The following is a 12,509-nucleotide window of genomic DNA, read 5'->3' on the forward strand; positions in this document are numbered from 1 at the left end:
GCCCTTAGAGCTTGTTTTAGTCTTCATTGGAACAATGGATCTGCCAACTCCACCTTCCTTCTCCACTTCCTGATATCCACTGTTTCCAAATTATGTTCTGGAACCAAACCTATTCCTGTCACATTGATGCTTAGACCTCTATGGAGGCTTCTGACAGCTTAAAGGATAGCATTTAATTTCTGTAGTTTGACTTAGTAAATTTTCACAATCTGCTCCTATATTTTTTGCTAGGGTTGTCATAACAAAGTACCACAGACTGGGTGTCTCAAACAGCATTTATTTTCTCACAGTTCTAGAGGCTGGAAGTCTCAGATCAGGGTGTTGACAAGGTTGGTTTCTTCTGAGGCCTCTCTCCTTGGCTTGTAGGTGGCTGTCTTCTCCCTGCGTCTTCACATGCCCTTACCTCTGTGTGCATCTGTGTCCTAATTTCCTCTTCTTACCTGGACTGCAAGGAGATCCAACCAGTCCATTCTGAAGGAGATCAGCCCTGGGATTTCTTTGGAGGGAATGATGCTGAAGCTGAAACTCCAGTACTTTGGCCACCTCATGCGAAGAGCTGACTCATTGGAAAAGACTCTGATGCTGGGAGGGATTGGGGGCAGGAGGAGAAGGGGATGACAGAGGATGAGATGGTTGGATGACATCACTGACTTGATGGACATGAGTCTGAGTGAACTCCGGGAGTTGATGATGGACAGGGAGGCCTGGCATGCTGCGATTCATGGGGTCGCAAAAAGTCGGATAGACTGAGCAACTGAACTGAACTGAACTGATGAGGACACCAGTCAGATTCCTGGATGAGGGCCCATTCTAATGCTCTCATTTTTTACTTAATTACCTTTCAAAAAGACCCAATTTCCAATACAGTCACATTCTGAGGTGCTCTGGTAGGGGAGGGGAGGGTGTTTGACTTCAACATAGGAATTTCTGAGGGGGACACAATTCAGCCCGTTAAAGCTCCCAGTCTACTCGTCTAGCATGGTTTCCCACCCCATACAGCCACCTATGCAGCACATTTTGCTGGTTCCCTGTGCCCTCATCAAATGCTACTTGTATTTAGGTAATCACAGCCATTTCATCATCTATTCCTGCAGTTTATCTGCAGGTATCTATATCCTTCACTTAACTATGATGTTCTCAAGGGTAGGGCTGGTGGATGTGAATCATTGGCCTGGCTCATGCCACCCATCAATTCCTTTAGAAAACATTTCTTGCTGAATTAGGAGCTAGCATGTAGAGCAGAGTATAACACAGCCCCTGCCCTCAAGAAAAGTGTGTTAGTCACTTAATTATGTCTGACTCTTTGTGACCCCCATGGACTGTAGCCCACCAGGATCCTCTGTCCATGGAATTATTCAGGCAAGAATACTGGAGTGGGTAGCCATTACCTTTTCCAGGGGATCTTTCCTGACCTAGGCATTGAACCCAGGTCTCCTGCATTGCAGGCAGATTCTTTACCATCTGAGCTACATCAAGAGAGGATAGATAAATAAACCAGAAATAATTGTCTTGGGTAAGGGTTGTGATGCCTGTCATCTGAGGAGCTTCTAAAGATGTCAGTGCCCCCAGCGGAGCATTATCAGGTCAAGTAGTCAAAGAAATCCCAACAGACATCTCGCCAGAGGAGAGCCAGGCCTGAAAAAAGAGGGCAGAATCTCAACCAAAGGGTTCTACTGTAGAATAGGTCTTGTTGTTGAACTGCTAAATCATGTCCAAATAGGTCTAGTATAGTATTTTTTAAAATATGATTATTAACATTGGTGTGATGCTTTGTTAAAAATACAGATTCTACGTCCCCACTGTAACCTTATTGATTCAGAAGCTCCAGAATTTCAGGCCTAAAATTCTGTATCTTCTTGAAGAATTCTGTAGCACCCTACATTTGAGAAGTCCCAATATGTTCCAAATGGATAGGGTTTCATGAAACATTTCCCTGGTATTTCTAGTGGTTTGTTATCACCAGTGGTACCATCATCTGCAATCCAGGTCTAGAAGAAACATCAGTGGTCCTTAAGTCTGACTAATTCTTTGTGCCTACAGTGTGCTAATTATGAACCCTGCTTCAGTTCCTGCTCTGCTGCATCCTAGCTGTGACCTTGGGCATGTGGCTTAACCTTATTGTGTCTGTGAATATGGAAATAATAATAGTATTCACCTCATAGGGTTGTTGCGAAGATTAGGTGAATTTATACATGTAAGGGCATGTGGAACACCGCCTGGCACAGGGTAAATGCTCAAGCGTAAGCATTATGCACTCTTATAGCTTGTTCATGATAAATGTTTTCATCTGTGATAATTGCATGTTGGGAAATCTTTGTCCTAACCAGACAGTGAACTTCTTGACGATGGCCACTCCATGACCAGGACAGAGGGTTTCATAACAAATACTAAGTGAGCATCTGATAGGTGCCAGGCACAACACCAGGAGAGAGTCAAGCGATGACACCAGTGAAAAGTCCCACCCTTACAGAGCTTGTATTCCCTGCAGATTGGTTGGAGGAATGAATGAATCTAGTCAAATACAATCATTTTAGCCACATAGCTAGACTGCTGACTCCCTAATTCCTCATGTAGATCTCTTTTTAAATTTTGCAGAACACCATTTCTCCTCTGGGCTCCAAGGGCCCTTGGAATAGCTTATGCCCACATGAAGCTATCATATTCCCAGCTCAAAATGCTGGTTTCAGTTTTGTGATATTTGACCCCCAAGGATATTTTGGTTTTCCAGAATTCAAGGTTTAGAAGACAGTAAGTTTCTGCCTATTCATTTTTTGTTTGCTCTTCCTATTAATATTTTCAGCTAGCAGGCCTAGAGTCCAGAGACATAAGGAGGAGAATATTTGTGGGTTCAAATTCTGTGCGTTAACTATACATAGTAAATAACATTATTATTTTAGTTAGAATATACAAAACAAAATACCATCTGGGCAGATCCTTCACGGAGCTATAATCTCATTGGAGAGATACACACACTGAGTCTAAATAACAATAGACAAGAGGATATAATTTAGTATCAGGTCAGTAGTGAAGATTTTCAACATGGGAGAAATGAGAGGAGAAACACTCAGGCTGGCGTGGGAGGGGCAGGTAGGCAAGCTGAATCACAGGAAGCCTTAGACGCATGATAAGGAGTACAGACTTTATTCTGTAATTAATAATAATAACATACACCCCCTTTTACAGTGTCAGTTATTTAAAACATAATCTGAAATATTCTAAGATGATATCCCCGTCCTCTAAAGAATGCAGATTGATTGAAAATGTGTCCACACATACGTAATTCAAACTTAGGTGTGTGTTTACTTGAAATTTGAAACACAAATCATTGAAAAAAATGTGATTATTTAAAATGTACAGCAATATTTGTGTAGTGTAACTTGGATAGTATTTGATCCATAGCATCTTTAAATCTTACATTCCAGGAATTTCAGTACTAATTTCTATCTTAGTCTTTATAAACCTTTCCCCAGCTGTCAAATACGTTTCCTGCTCAAATATTTATTTATTCTTTCTGGCTTACCAGTATTTTCTTTCTGCTTTTACCTTGCCATGTTTTGCCCCTTCAGAGCTCCCTAGCTTTTGCTCAAGCAGGCCTTGAGGTTGTAAATTTCTTTTCTCACAGAATTTCTTCCTTTAGTACCCATTGTAAAACTCTGTTTTTCTAAGAAGTTATCCCTTATTAAATTAAATGAGATGCACAACTCATATTTTTCTTCTTCTGGTTGCTACGTTCTATTGCCATATTACAAATTTCAGGCATCTATAGGACCTAAAACGCTGTGTGGAATAGATAATGTAGCCTGAATGCAACTTGGTTTTATTTCATCTGTGTGGTTGATTCTTCTGGGGACACACTTATAAAACCTCACCTATTAGTGTTAGTGCCACCGAGGACACTCAGAAACCATCTGAAAGGCAACTTTCAAAATAGTCCAGCTTAATTAATACTTAGTATTCTCCACACCTCTGACTTCAGAACTATTAGAATTGCTTGTTTGTTTCCTGTTTTGTTTTAATTTTCCAGTGTGAACCAATGAAACAGACCCAAGCCAAAGTACGGTTGGTCCCACAGATTCCACCTTCAGAAGGAAATCCAAAAGGAGTCTCTGGCATGTGTGGGGTTGCTTAGCAACTCACCCAAACAAACATATTTCCCTCTCAATTTTTTTCTTCAGTCCTTATTTATTCAAGAACATTTTAAAATAAGTTTTTATCACTTGACATCTGAAATCATTAGAAGAAAATTTGGTGTTTGGGGCTTTATAAGAACTGCCAAGCATACTAAAATGTTTACTTTATGTAATTTCTCACTTTACTGCTCTGTTAACGCAAGGCTTGGATTTGTGGTATTCTTCTTCATGTCTGTAGTTTGGTTTGGATATGTCCCTGCCTCTGTGGGGGGTTACCATGGCACCATTGTTAGTTGGCACTGTGATTTTGATGATCTAATCTCTCCCTGTTTCTGACTTTGAATAATGAGATTAAATATCAACCTTACAGATTACTGCAGAGTTTTTGTTGAAGAGTAATGAGGGAATGTTAATAAATGCATCAAACACAGATTAGTCATCAGGCACCATGTGGAATTCTGGGGAGGCAAAGATAAGGTATGATTCCTGCCTTCAAGGGGATCAAGTCTTCTCAGTCAAGGATGCCACTTATACCTGACAATAATATAATATTGTAAACCAATAATACCTCAATAAAAAGACAAAACAAACATTTAAAAATTTTTTATTTTATTTTTAATTGGAGGATAATTACAAAATTGTAATGGTTTCTGCCATATATCATCATGAATCAGCCATAGGCATACATAAGTCCCCTCCCTCTCGAACCTCCCTCCCACCTCCCTCCCCCTAAAAACAAACGTCTTTACATCACTCCCAAGCCCTCTTCTAACCTGGTAAAGACTTAAGAATCTAGTCAGGCATCATCTCCTTTTGGAAACTTCTTTAGCCACAATCTTGGCCTTGCTGTTTGAATTAACTTGTGTCTCTATCTTGCAAACCTTTATTACAACATTTACCACCTTATATTCAAACTATCTGTTAACACAGTAGTTTTTCCAATTAGGAATGTAATCCCTGGGGAGCAGAGACCCTGGCTCATTTGTAGTTTAGCAGCCTAGCAACCAGTTCCCTTTCTTATTATAGCAGTAATCAGATTTTCCTGGGGAGGCACCCTCTCTCCCATTCTGAGTCCATGAGCTCCTCAGATGTGGCTGACACCATCACTAAGCTCCTAAGTGGTGGATGTGGGTCTCAGGCTTGGCCAACCAGAATATATCGTCCGCTTGACACCCATGAATGATATTTAAGAACAGGCATGGGAGATGGTTCTGTCCAATGGAAATCAGGACATCATAATTTTTTTTCGAGCTCTTGGTAAAGAAAAGCTTTTCTTCCCACTAGATTTGGAGTTGTAAGGATGTAAGTCTAGACAAGTTGGCAGCCAAAATGTTTATGCCAGGGGAAAAACAGAAGCCAACAATATATATACATAAAAATATATAATGTAAAGACTGGAAGATTACCAAAATTGAACTGGTGATAATGTTTGGGTGGCCATGCTATTCAAGAACTTTGTAAAATACATTTTTATAATTTACTATATTTCAGTTTTGTCAGATGCATATATATATATATGTCTTTATCCACAGTCAAAAGAATTTTCAATAATATAGGATCAATAATAGAGCTCTTTGGAATATCGTGTGAAGCTTTTCTCTTTACCATTTTAAATTTCTTCACTATTACAATTTGGGTGTAGTTGTTCAAAAATTTTGAATATAGCTCTGTTTTCACTAGTTCGGTTTCCAAAAGGATGTCAGATTTTTTTCCAGAGCCTTTCAATGCCAACACGGATGATGTTTACAGCTTTCCCAGATTTATCAGACTTGCCAGAATATATGCTTTATATCCATCTAGTATAATTTTATATGTCATTAGAGTGCAAAAGAAATTGTCCTTGCCTACAACACTTGTAATTAGCTTGCAAGGACAAGCTATACACAGATAAAGCAATTATTCAGTGAGTGCTATGTAAAAGGCTTTTGCTGTTGTTGTTGATGTTTTTATTCTGGTTGCTATTTAAGGGTCTGGAGTCTAGCTCCTAGGGATTCTGATTGATTGTGTGTTGGGTGGGTCCTAGGAGGTGGAGAATTACCAGGTTCTCATGACATCTTTTGAGCCCGTGAAAGCCTCACTGAAATTAGATCTATTCCTGGGCTTTAATAACCAGTACTTTCTTTTTTGATTATTTTTTGGTTAGAGTTTCTGTCCCTTGCACTTGAAATGGTTCTAGTTAATAGATTTGAATAGAAGTAGATCATACAGACTGCTAAGGGTTGTGGTAATGATATGGGTAAGATGCTATATGAACAATTGATAGTCTGAGCTAAATCGGCAAGTAGGGCATACAGGATGGCTAGTAGGCTAGACCACTCTGCAAGGGTTAAGAGGTTAGAGATTTGAAAGGATGCTGAACCCTACTTTTCTTTTTTAATATCTTTGAAATCTTTGCTGTAATTTCCAAAGGGCCTTTTAAAAATATCTTTAATTCTTACAGTATTTTTAGTAGCATCACTTCATAATTTTGTTAGAGTCCAATTTATAACTTTTTTCTATGGATTGTGAAACTTTGATATTATATTTTAAAAATCTTTGCTTCACTTAAGGCCATGAACATTTTCTCCTATATTTCTTCTAGAAGTTTTATAATTTCACGGTTTACATTTTGGCATATGATCCATTTTGAGATAATTTTTGTATATGATGTGAGGTATGGAGGGTGGGTTTGTTTCTGTTTTTTGCATATGGATATGCAATTGTTCCAGCACTGTTAGCAAAAAGACTATCCTTTCTCTATTAAATCACCTTTGCACCATTACTGAAAATGGGCTACATATGCATGAGTTTATTTCTAGGTGATCTGTCCTGTTCCTTTGACTCAGGTGTTTAACCTTTACTAATTCCCTCCTGGTTTGGTTATGATAGCTACCCTCACATTCTCCTTCACTGGCTATATAAGATCTTTTGAAGTTGTAAATTTTAATATTTTAATTTTACTGAATGACACTCTCAGGCCCTACGTTGGTCTAATCCATAAAGGGCTGCTGCTCATCAGTTTATCTCAGAGCATTAGTGATCTATGTTGGGTTTCTGTCTAAATGATATTTTGAAATTATTTACAAACTCTTAATGTCAATCACCTTCTTTTTTAATGAAGCAAGCAACTATTTTTTAATTCATCAATCTTTCAGTAATCTTTGACTCTTTTTCTGAAAGATAAGTATATTAACAAATGTATACTCTCACAAACACTTTTTAAAATGGATAGTAACTTTTATGTAGCCAGTCTATAAACTTTCACTTTTTCCTTAAATAATAAATATAATATCTATTTTTTATATTTAGATATGCTCAGTACTCATTGCCAGTACTTTAAAAATATGAGTTGCCCCCTTTTGGGTTACTTCTCTTGATTTAGTCCTTTAGGGATAGATTTTTTTATTAAGTAGTTTCTTTTCTTTCTTTCTTTTTGTTTTTAAAAGAAGGGCTCATTAATGCTTCTTTGTTCCCAGAATCTGTACAAAATTGAGACTGCTTTTCTGTTGCCATAAACATAAAACAAATGGGCTGGGCACAGTATTTTTGGCTCAATCTTTTTTTTTTTCTCTTGTTTTCAGGATTCTGGAAACATTCTTCCACCTTCCTCTGTCATTAAATGTTGCTATGGAGAAGTAGGAGGTCCGATTAAACCCACATTTTTCTCTCAACTCAACTTTCATATGAGTTGATTTTTCTCTCCAGAAGTTACCTGCTTAGTGAGTTTTTAAAATAATTCCGCTCCAAGAATATATATATGGGTTGATCATTCTGCATAATTGTTTTTCTGGAAAATACTGTACAATTTAATCAGTAAATCAAGATTTTCATGTATTTTAGAAAGGCTTTCTACTTTTATACTTTTGAAATATTCTGTTTCATTTGTTTTGTTCCATTAATCCAGGAATACCAATTATGCATATGTTGAAGCTATTATTTAATTTACGTATTATCCTCTTTCCAATGGTTTCTCCTTTTGTCGTTTTCTGGTTTTGTTTTCAATAGGATTTTTACATATCCTGTCCCTCATTTTACTCCACCTTTCTTATTTTTGTAGTTTTAAATGTTACTTAGCTATTCATTTTAAATCTTTAAGTCTCTTCATGAATTATGCCAACTCACTTTTCATTTCTGCCTGGCCATATATTTTATTTGATCTTTTTCATTCCTTTTTTATTTTTTAAGTTAATATTATTTTTAAAGGATTTATGTTCCTGGACCTTATGGAGCAACAGAAGCATATTTACCCACTTCCCTTAAATAAATAAATAACCAATTAAAACTTATGAAAAATGGTTTCAAACACTGGACAATAGATGGTGATGAATAGTAATCCTTGAAAGAAGAAAACCAAACAACATGATTTCCTACGGTTTCCCCAGTAATTCTCTAAGCATGATTCCAGGCTACAGTACAGTCTTCCTTTGTTGAAAAGGCAGAGTAAGTTGAGAATTTGGGGAAGCCAAGGTTTATGGAAGTCACAGCGTACCAGAGAGGAGAGAGCTGCACAAAGAGCTCCAGAGATGTCCAAGGTGTTTCCTTTGAAGTCTTCAAAGCATTTGAAAAATCTGCCTAGGCAAAGGAAGAATTACCAGGACTTCCCTGGTGGTCCAGTGGTCAAGACTCCATGCTTTCAATGCAGGGGATGCAGGTTTGATCCCTGGTCAGGGAACTAACATCCCACATGCCACGTGGCCAAAAACATAAATTAAAAAATGAATAAAAATTTGGGGCTTCCCTTGTAGCTCAGTTGGTAGAGAATCTGCCTATGATGCAGGAAACTGGGTTCAATTCCTGGGTTGGGAAGATCCCCTGGAAAAGGACATGGCAACCCGCTCCAATATTCTTGCCTGGAGAATCCCATGGAGTGTAGCCTGCCAGGCTCCTCTATCCATAGGGTCGCAAGAGTTGGACGTGACTTAGCGACTAAACTACCAGCAGGTAGAAAAATTCTCAGTGCTTTCATGGAATGGGGAATTTTTTAAATTCTTCAAACGTCCAGAGTAGAGAAACTTTGTAATACATGGGTATTGAGTAGAAACCTCAGAAGGGTCATGCCTCGGTAATGGGGCTGGGCTCATCGTCGTTCAGTCGCTCAGTCCTGTCCGACTCTTTGCGGCCCCATGGACTGCAGCATGCCAGTCTTTCCTGTCTTTTACCATCTCCCAGAACCTGCCCAAACTCATTAACCTACAAACTCATTAGCCTAGAACATCTAGTCAAAATAGTCTGTTGAGTATGTCATGTTTTCTAAGTGAATCTAAGTGATACATTAAAAATTTTTTTACTACTGTTTTGTTCTTTCCCTGTATTGAACAACTTTGTATTTTTTAAGTCAGTGTAGTTTCACACAAAGTTGAGAAGAAAATACAGAGTTCCCATCTAACCCTTGCCTTCACATTTGCCTAGCTTTCCCAATTATAAACATACTGATCAGAATGATGCATGAATTTCAATTAATGAACCTATATTGGCACAATATTATCACTCAAAATCTAGAGTTTATATTAGGGTTCACTTTTGGTGTTGTACATTATATGGTTTTGGGCAAGTGTATAATGACATATGGACTTCCCTGGTAGCTCAGCTGGTAAAGAATCCACCTGCAATTCAGGAGACCCTGGTTCAATTCCTGGGTCAGGAAGATCCCCTGGAGAAGGGATAGGCTACCCACTCCAGTATTCTTGGGCTTCCTGGTGGCTCAGACAGTAAAGAATCCGCCTGCAATAAAGGAGACCTGGGTTCAATTCCTGGGTTGGGAAGATCCCCTGGAGAGGGCATGGCAACCCACTCCAGTGTTCTTGCCTGGAGAATCCCCATGGACAGAGGAGCCGGTGGGCTACAGTCCATGGGGTTGCAAAGAGTCAGACATGATTTAGTGACTAAGCACAACATAGCACAACACATAATGACATGTATTATATCCCTTATTTTAGCATATATGGAATAGTTTCTCCGCTGTAAAAATCTTTGGAGTGGTGCCTGTTCATCCCTCCATGAGGGATGATCTTTTTACTGTGTCCATAGTTTGGTCTTTTTCAGAATGTCATCTAGTTAAGAGTCATACACTTTTCAGATTGGCTTCTTCCACTTAGTACTGCTGCTGCTGCTGCTGCTGCTAAGTTGCTTCACTCGTGTCCGACTCTGTGCGACCCCATAGACGGCAGCCCACCAGGCTCCCCCATCCCTGGGATTCTCCAGGCAAGAACACTACAGTGGGTTGCCATTTCCTTTTCCAATGCATGAAAGTGAAAAGTGAAAGTGAAGTCGCTCAGTCGTGTCTGACTCTTAGCGACCCCATGGACTGCAGCCCACCAGGCTCCTCCATCAATGGGATTTTCCAGGCAAGAATACTGGAGTGGGGTGCCATTGCCTTCTCCCCACTTAGTACTACTATGCATTAAATTTTTCTCTGTGTCTTTTAATGGCTTTAATAGCTTATTCCTTTTCAGTGCTGAAAAAGTACAGTTTATTTAGCCATTCACACTGAATGATATTTTGGTTGTTTCCAAGTTTTGGCAATTATGAATAAATTTGCTATAAACATCCATGTGCAGGTTTTTGTGGTTATGTTTTCAATTCATTTGGGTAAATACCGAAGAGTGCTATTGCTGTATCCTGGGGTAAGTACTGGGGCTTCCCAGGTGGCGCAGTGGTAAAAGAATCCGTCTGCCAATGCAGGAGATGCAGGAGATGTGGATTTGATCCCTGGGTTGGGAAGATACCCGGAAGTATGAAATGGCAACCCATTCCAATATTCTTCCCTGAAAAATCCCAATGGACAGAGGATCCTGGTGGGCTGCAGTCCATGAGGTGGCAAAGAGTTGGACATGACTGAGCACAAACGCAGGTGGTAAGAGTATGTTTAGTTTTGTAAGAGAGTACCAAACTGTCTTCCAAGGTAGATGTACCTTTTTGCATTCCTATCAACAGTGATCCTTGCCAGCATTTGATGTCATCTGTGTGCTGGATTTTGGCCATTCTAATAGGTGTGTGGTGGTATCTCATTGTTTTAACTTGCATTTCCCTGATGGTATTGGAGAAGACTCTTGAGAGTCTCTTGGATAGTAAGGAGATCAAACCAGTCAATCCTAAAGGAAAGCAGTCCTGAATATTCATTGGAAGGACTGATGCTGAAGCTGAAGCTCCAGCACTTTGGCCCCCTGATGTGAAGAATTGACTCCTTGGGAAAGACCCTGATTCTGGGAAAGATTGAAGGCAGGAGGAGAAGGGAAAGACAGAGGATGAGGTAATGGATAAAATCACCAACTCAATGGACATGAGTTTGAGCAAGCTCCAGGAGTTGGTGATGGGCAGGGAAGCCTGGCATGCTGTAGTCCATGGGGTCACAAAAAGTCGGACATGACTGAGTAACTGAACTGAATTCATGACATATGATATGGAGGTTTTTTATATGCTTATTTGGTAAGATATCTGTTAGGGTCTTTGGACCATATTTTAATCGTGTTGTTTGTTTTCTTATTGTTGAGTTTCAAGAGTTCTTTTTATATTTTGGATAACAGTCTTCTGTCAAATGTGTCTTTTAAAAATATTTTCTCCTGGTCTGTAGCTTGTCTTCTTATTCTTTTAACTTTATCATTTGCAGAGCAGAACTTCTAAGTTTTAATAAAGTCCGACTTAGAAATCCTTTCTTTCATGGATCACACCTTTGGTATCTTATATAAAAAGTCATAATCATCCACAAGGTCATCTAGGTTTTCCTATTATTATGTTTTCATCAATTATTTACTGTGATTGTAATAGTTTTTATTATGTAACATTTTGTCTTCCTGTTATTTGGTGTGTAATGGGTCATAATAGTTTTATTTTTATTGGACCTTTAATAATACAGAATAAACTTAGAGCTGCATTGCATGCTATTTGCTTTTTAATTCTACTCATTTGACAGTAATATTGCAATCAATTTTAAAAAATGAATCTGTTTATAAGGAAAACACATAAAACAAAGAGAATGATGTAGCATTTTTTATGATTATTACTTTTTTCTCCTTATATTGATCTGTCTTTGAACATAGGGGCTTCATCTATTAACTTTTTTTTCAGCATTATTGTGATTTGATTTAATTAAAAGTTGTATATAATTAGGTTGTATGATGTGATTTTTTAAAGTTGTACAATATGGTGATTTAATATACCTATTTATTGTGAAATTATTATTATAATCAAGTTAATTAGCAAACCCATTAGCTCACATAGTTACTTTGTGGGTGGATGTGTGTGTCATGGTGAAAATACTAAAGATCTATTCTCTTAGCAAATTTCAACTAAATACAGTATTATTAATTATAACCACCTTGCTGTGCATCAAATTTCCAGAACTTATTCACCCTGTGACTGAAAGTTTGTACCATTGACCATCTCCTCATTTCTGTCAGACCC

This window comes from Bos javanicus, chromosome 6, assembly GCF_032452875.1.
Source record: "Bos javanicus breed banteng chromosome 6, ARS-OSU_banteng_1.0, whole genome shotgun sequence".
NCBI classification, from domain to species: Eukaryota; Metazoa; Chordata; class Mammalia; order Artiodactyla; family Bovidae; genus Bos; species Bos javanicus.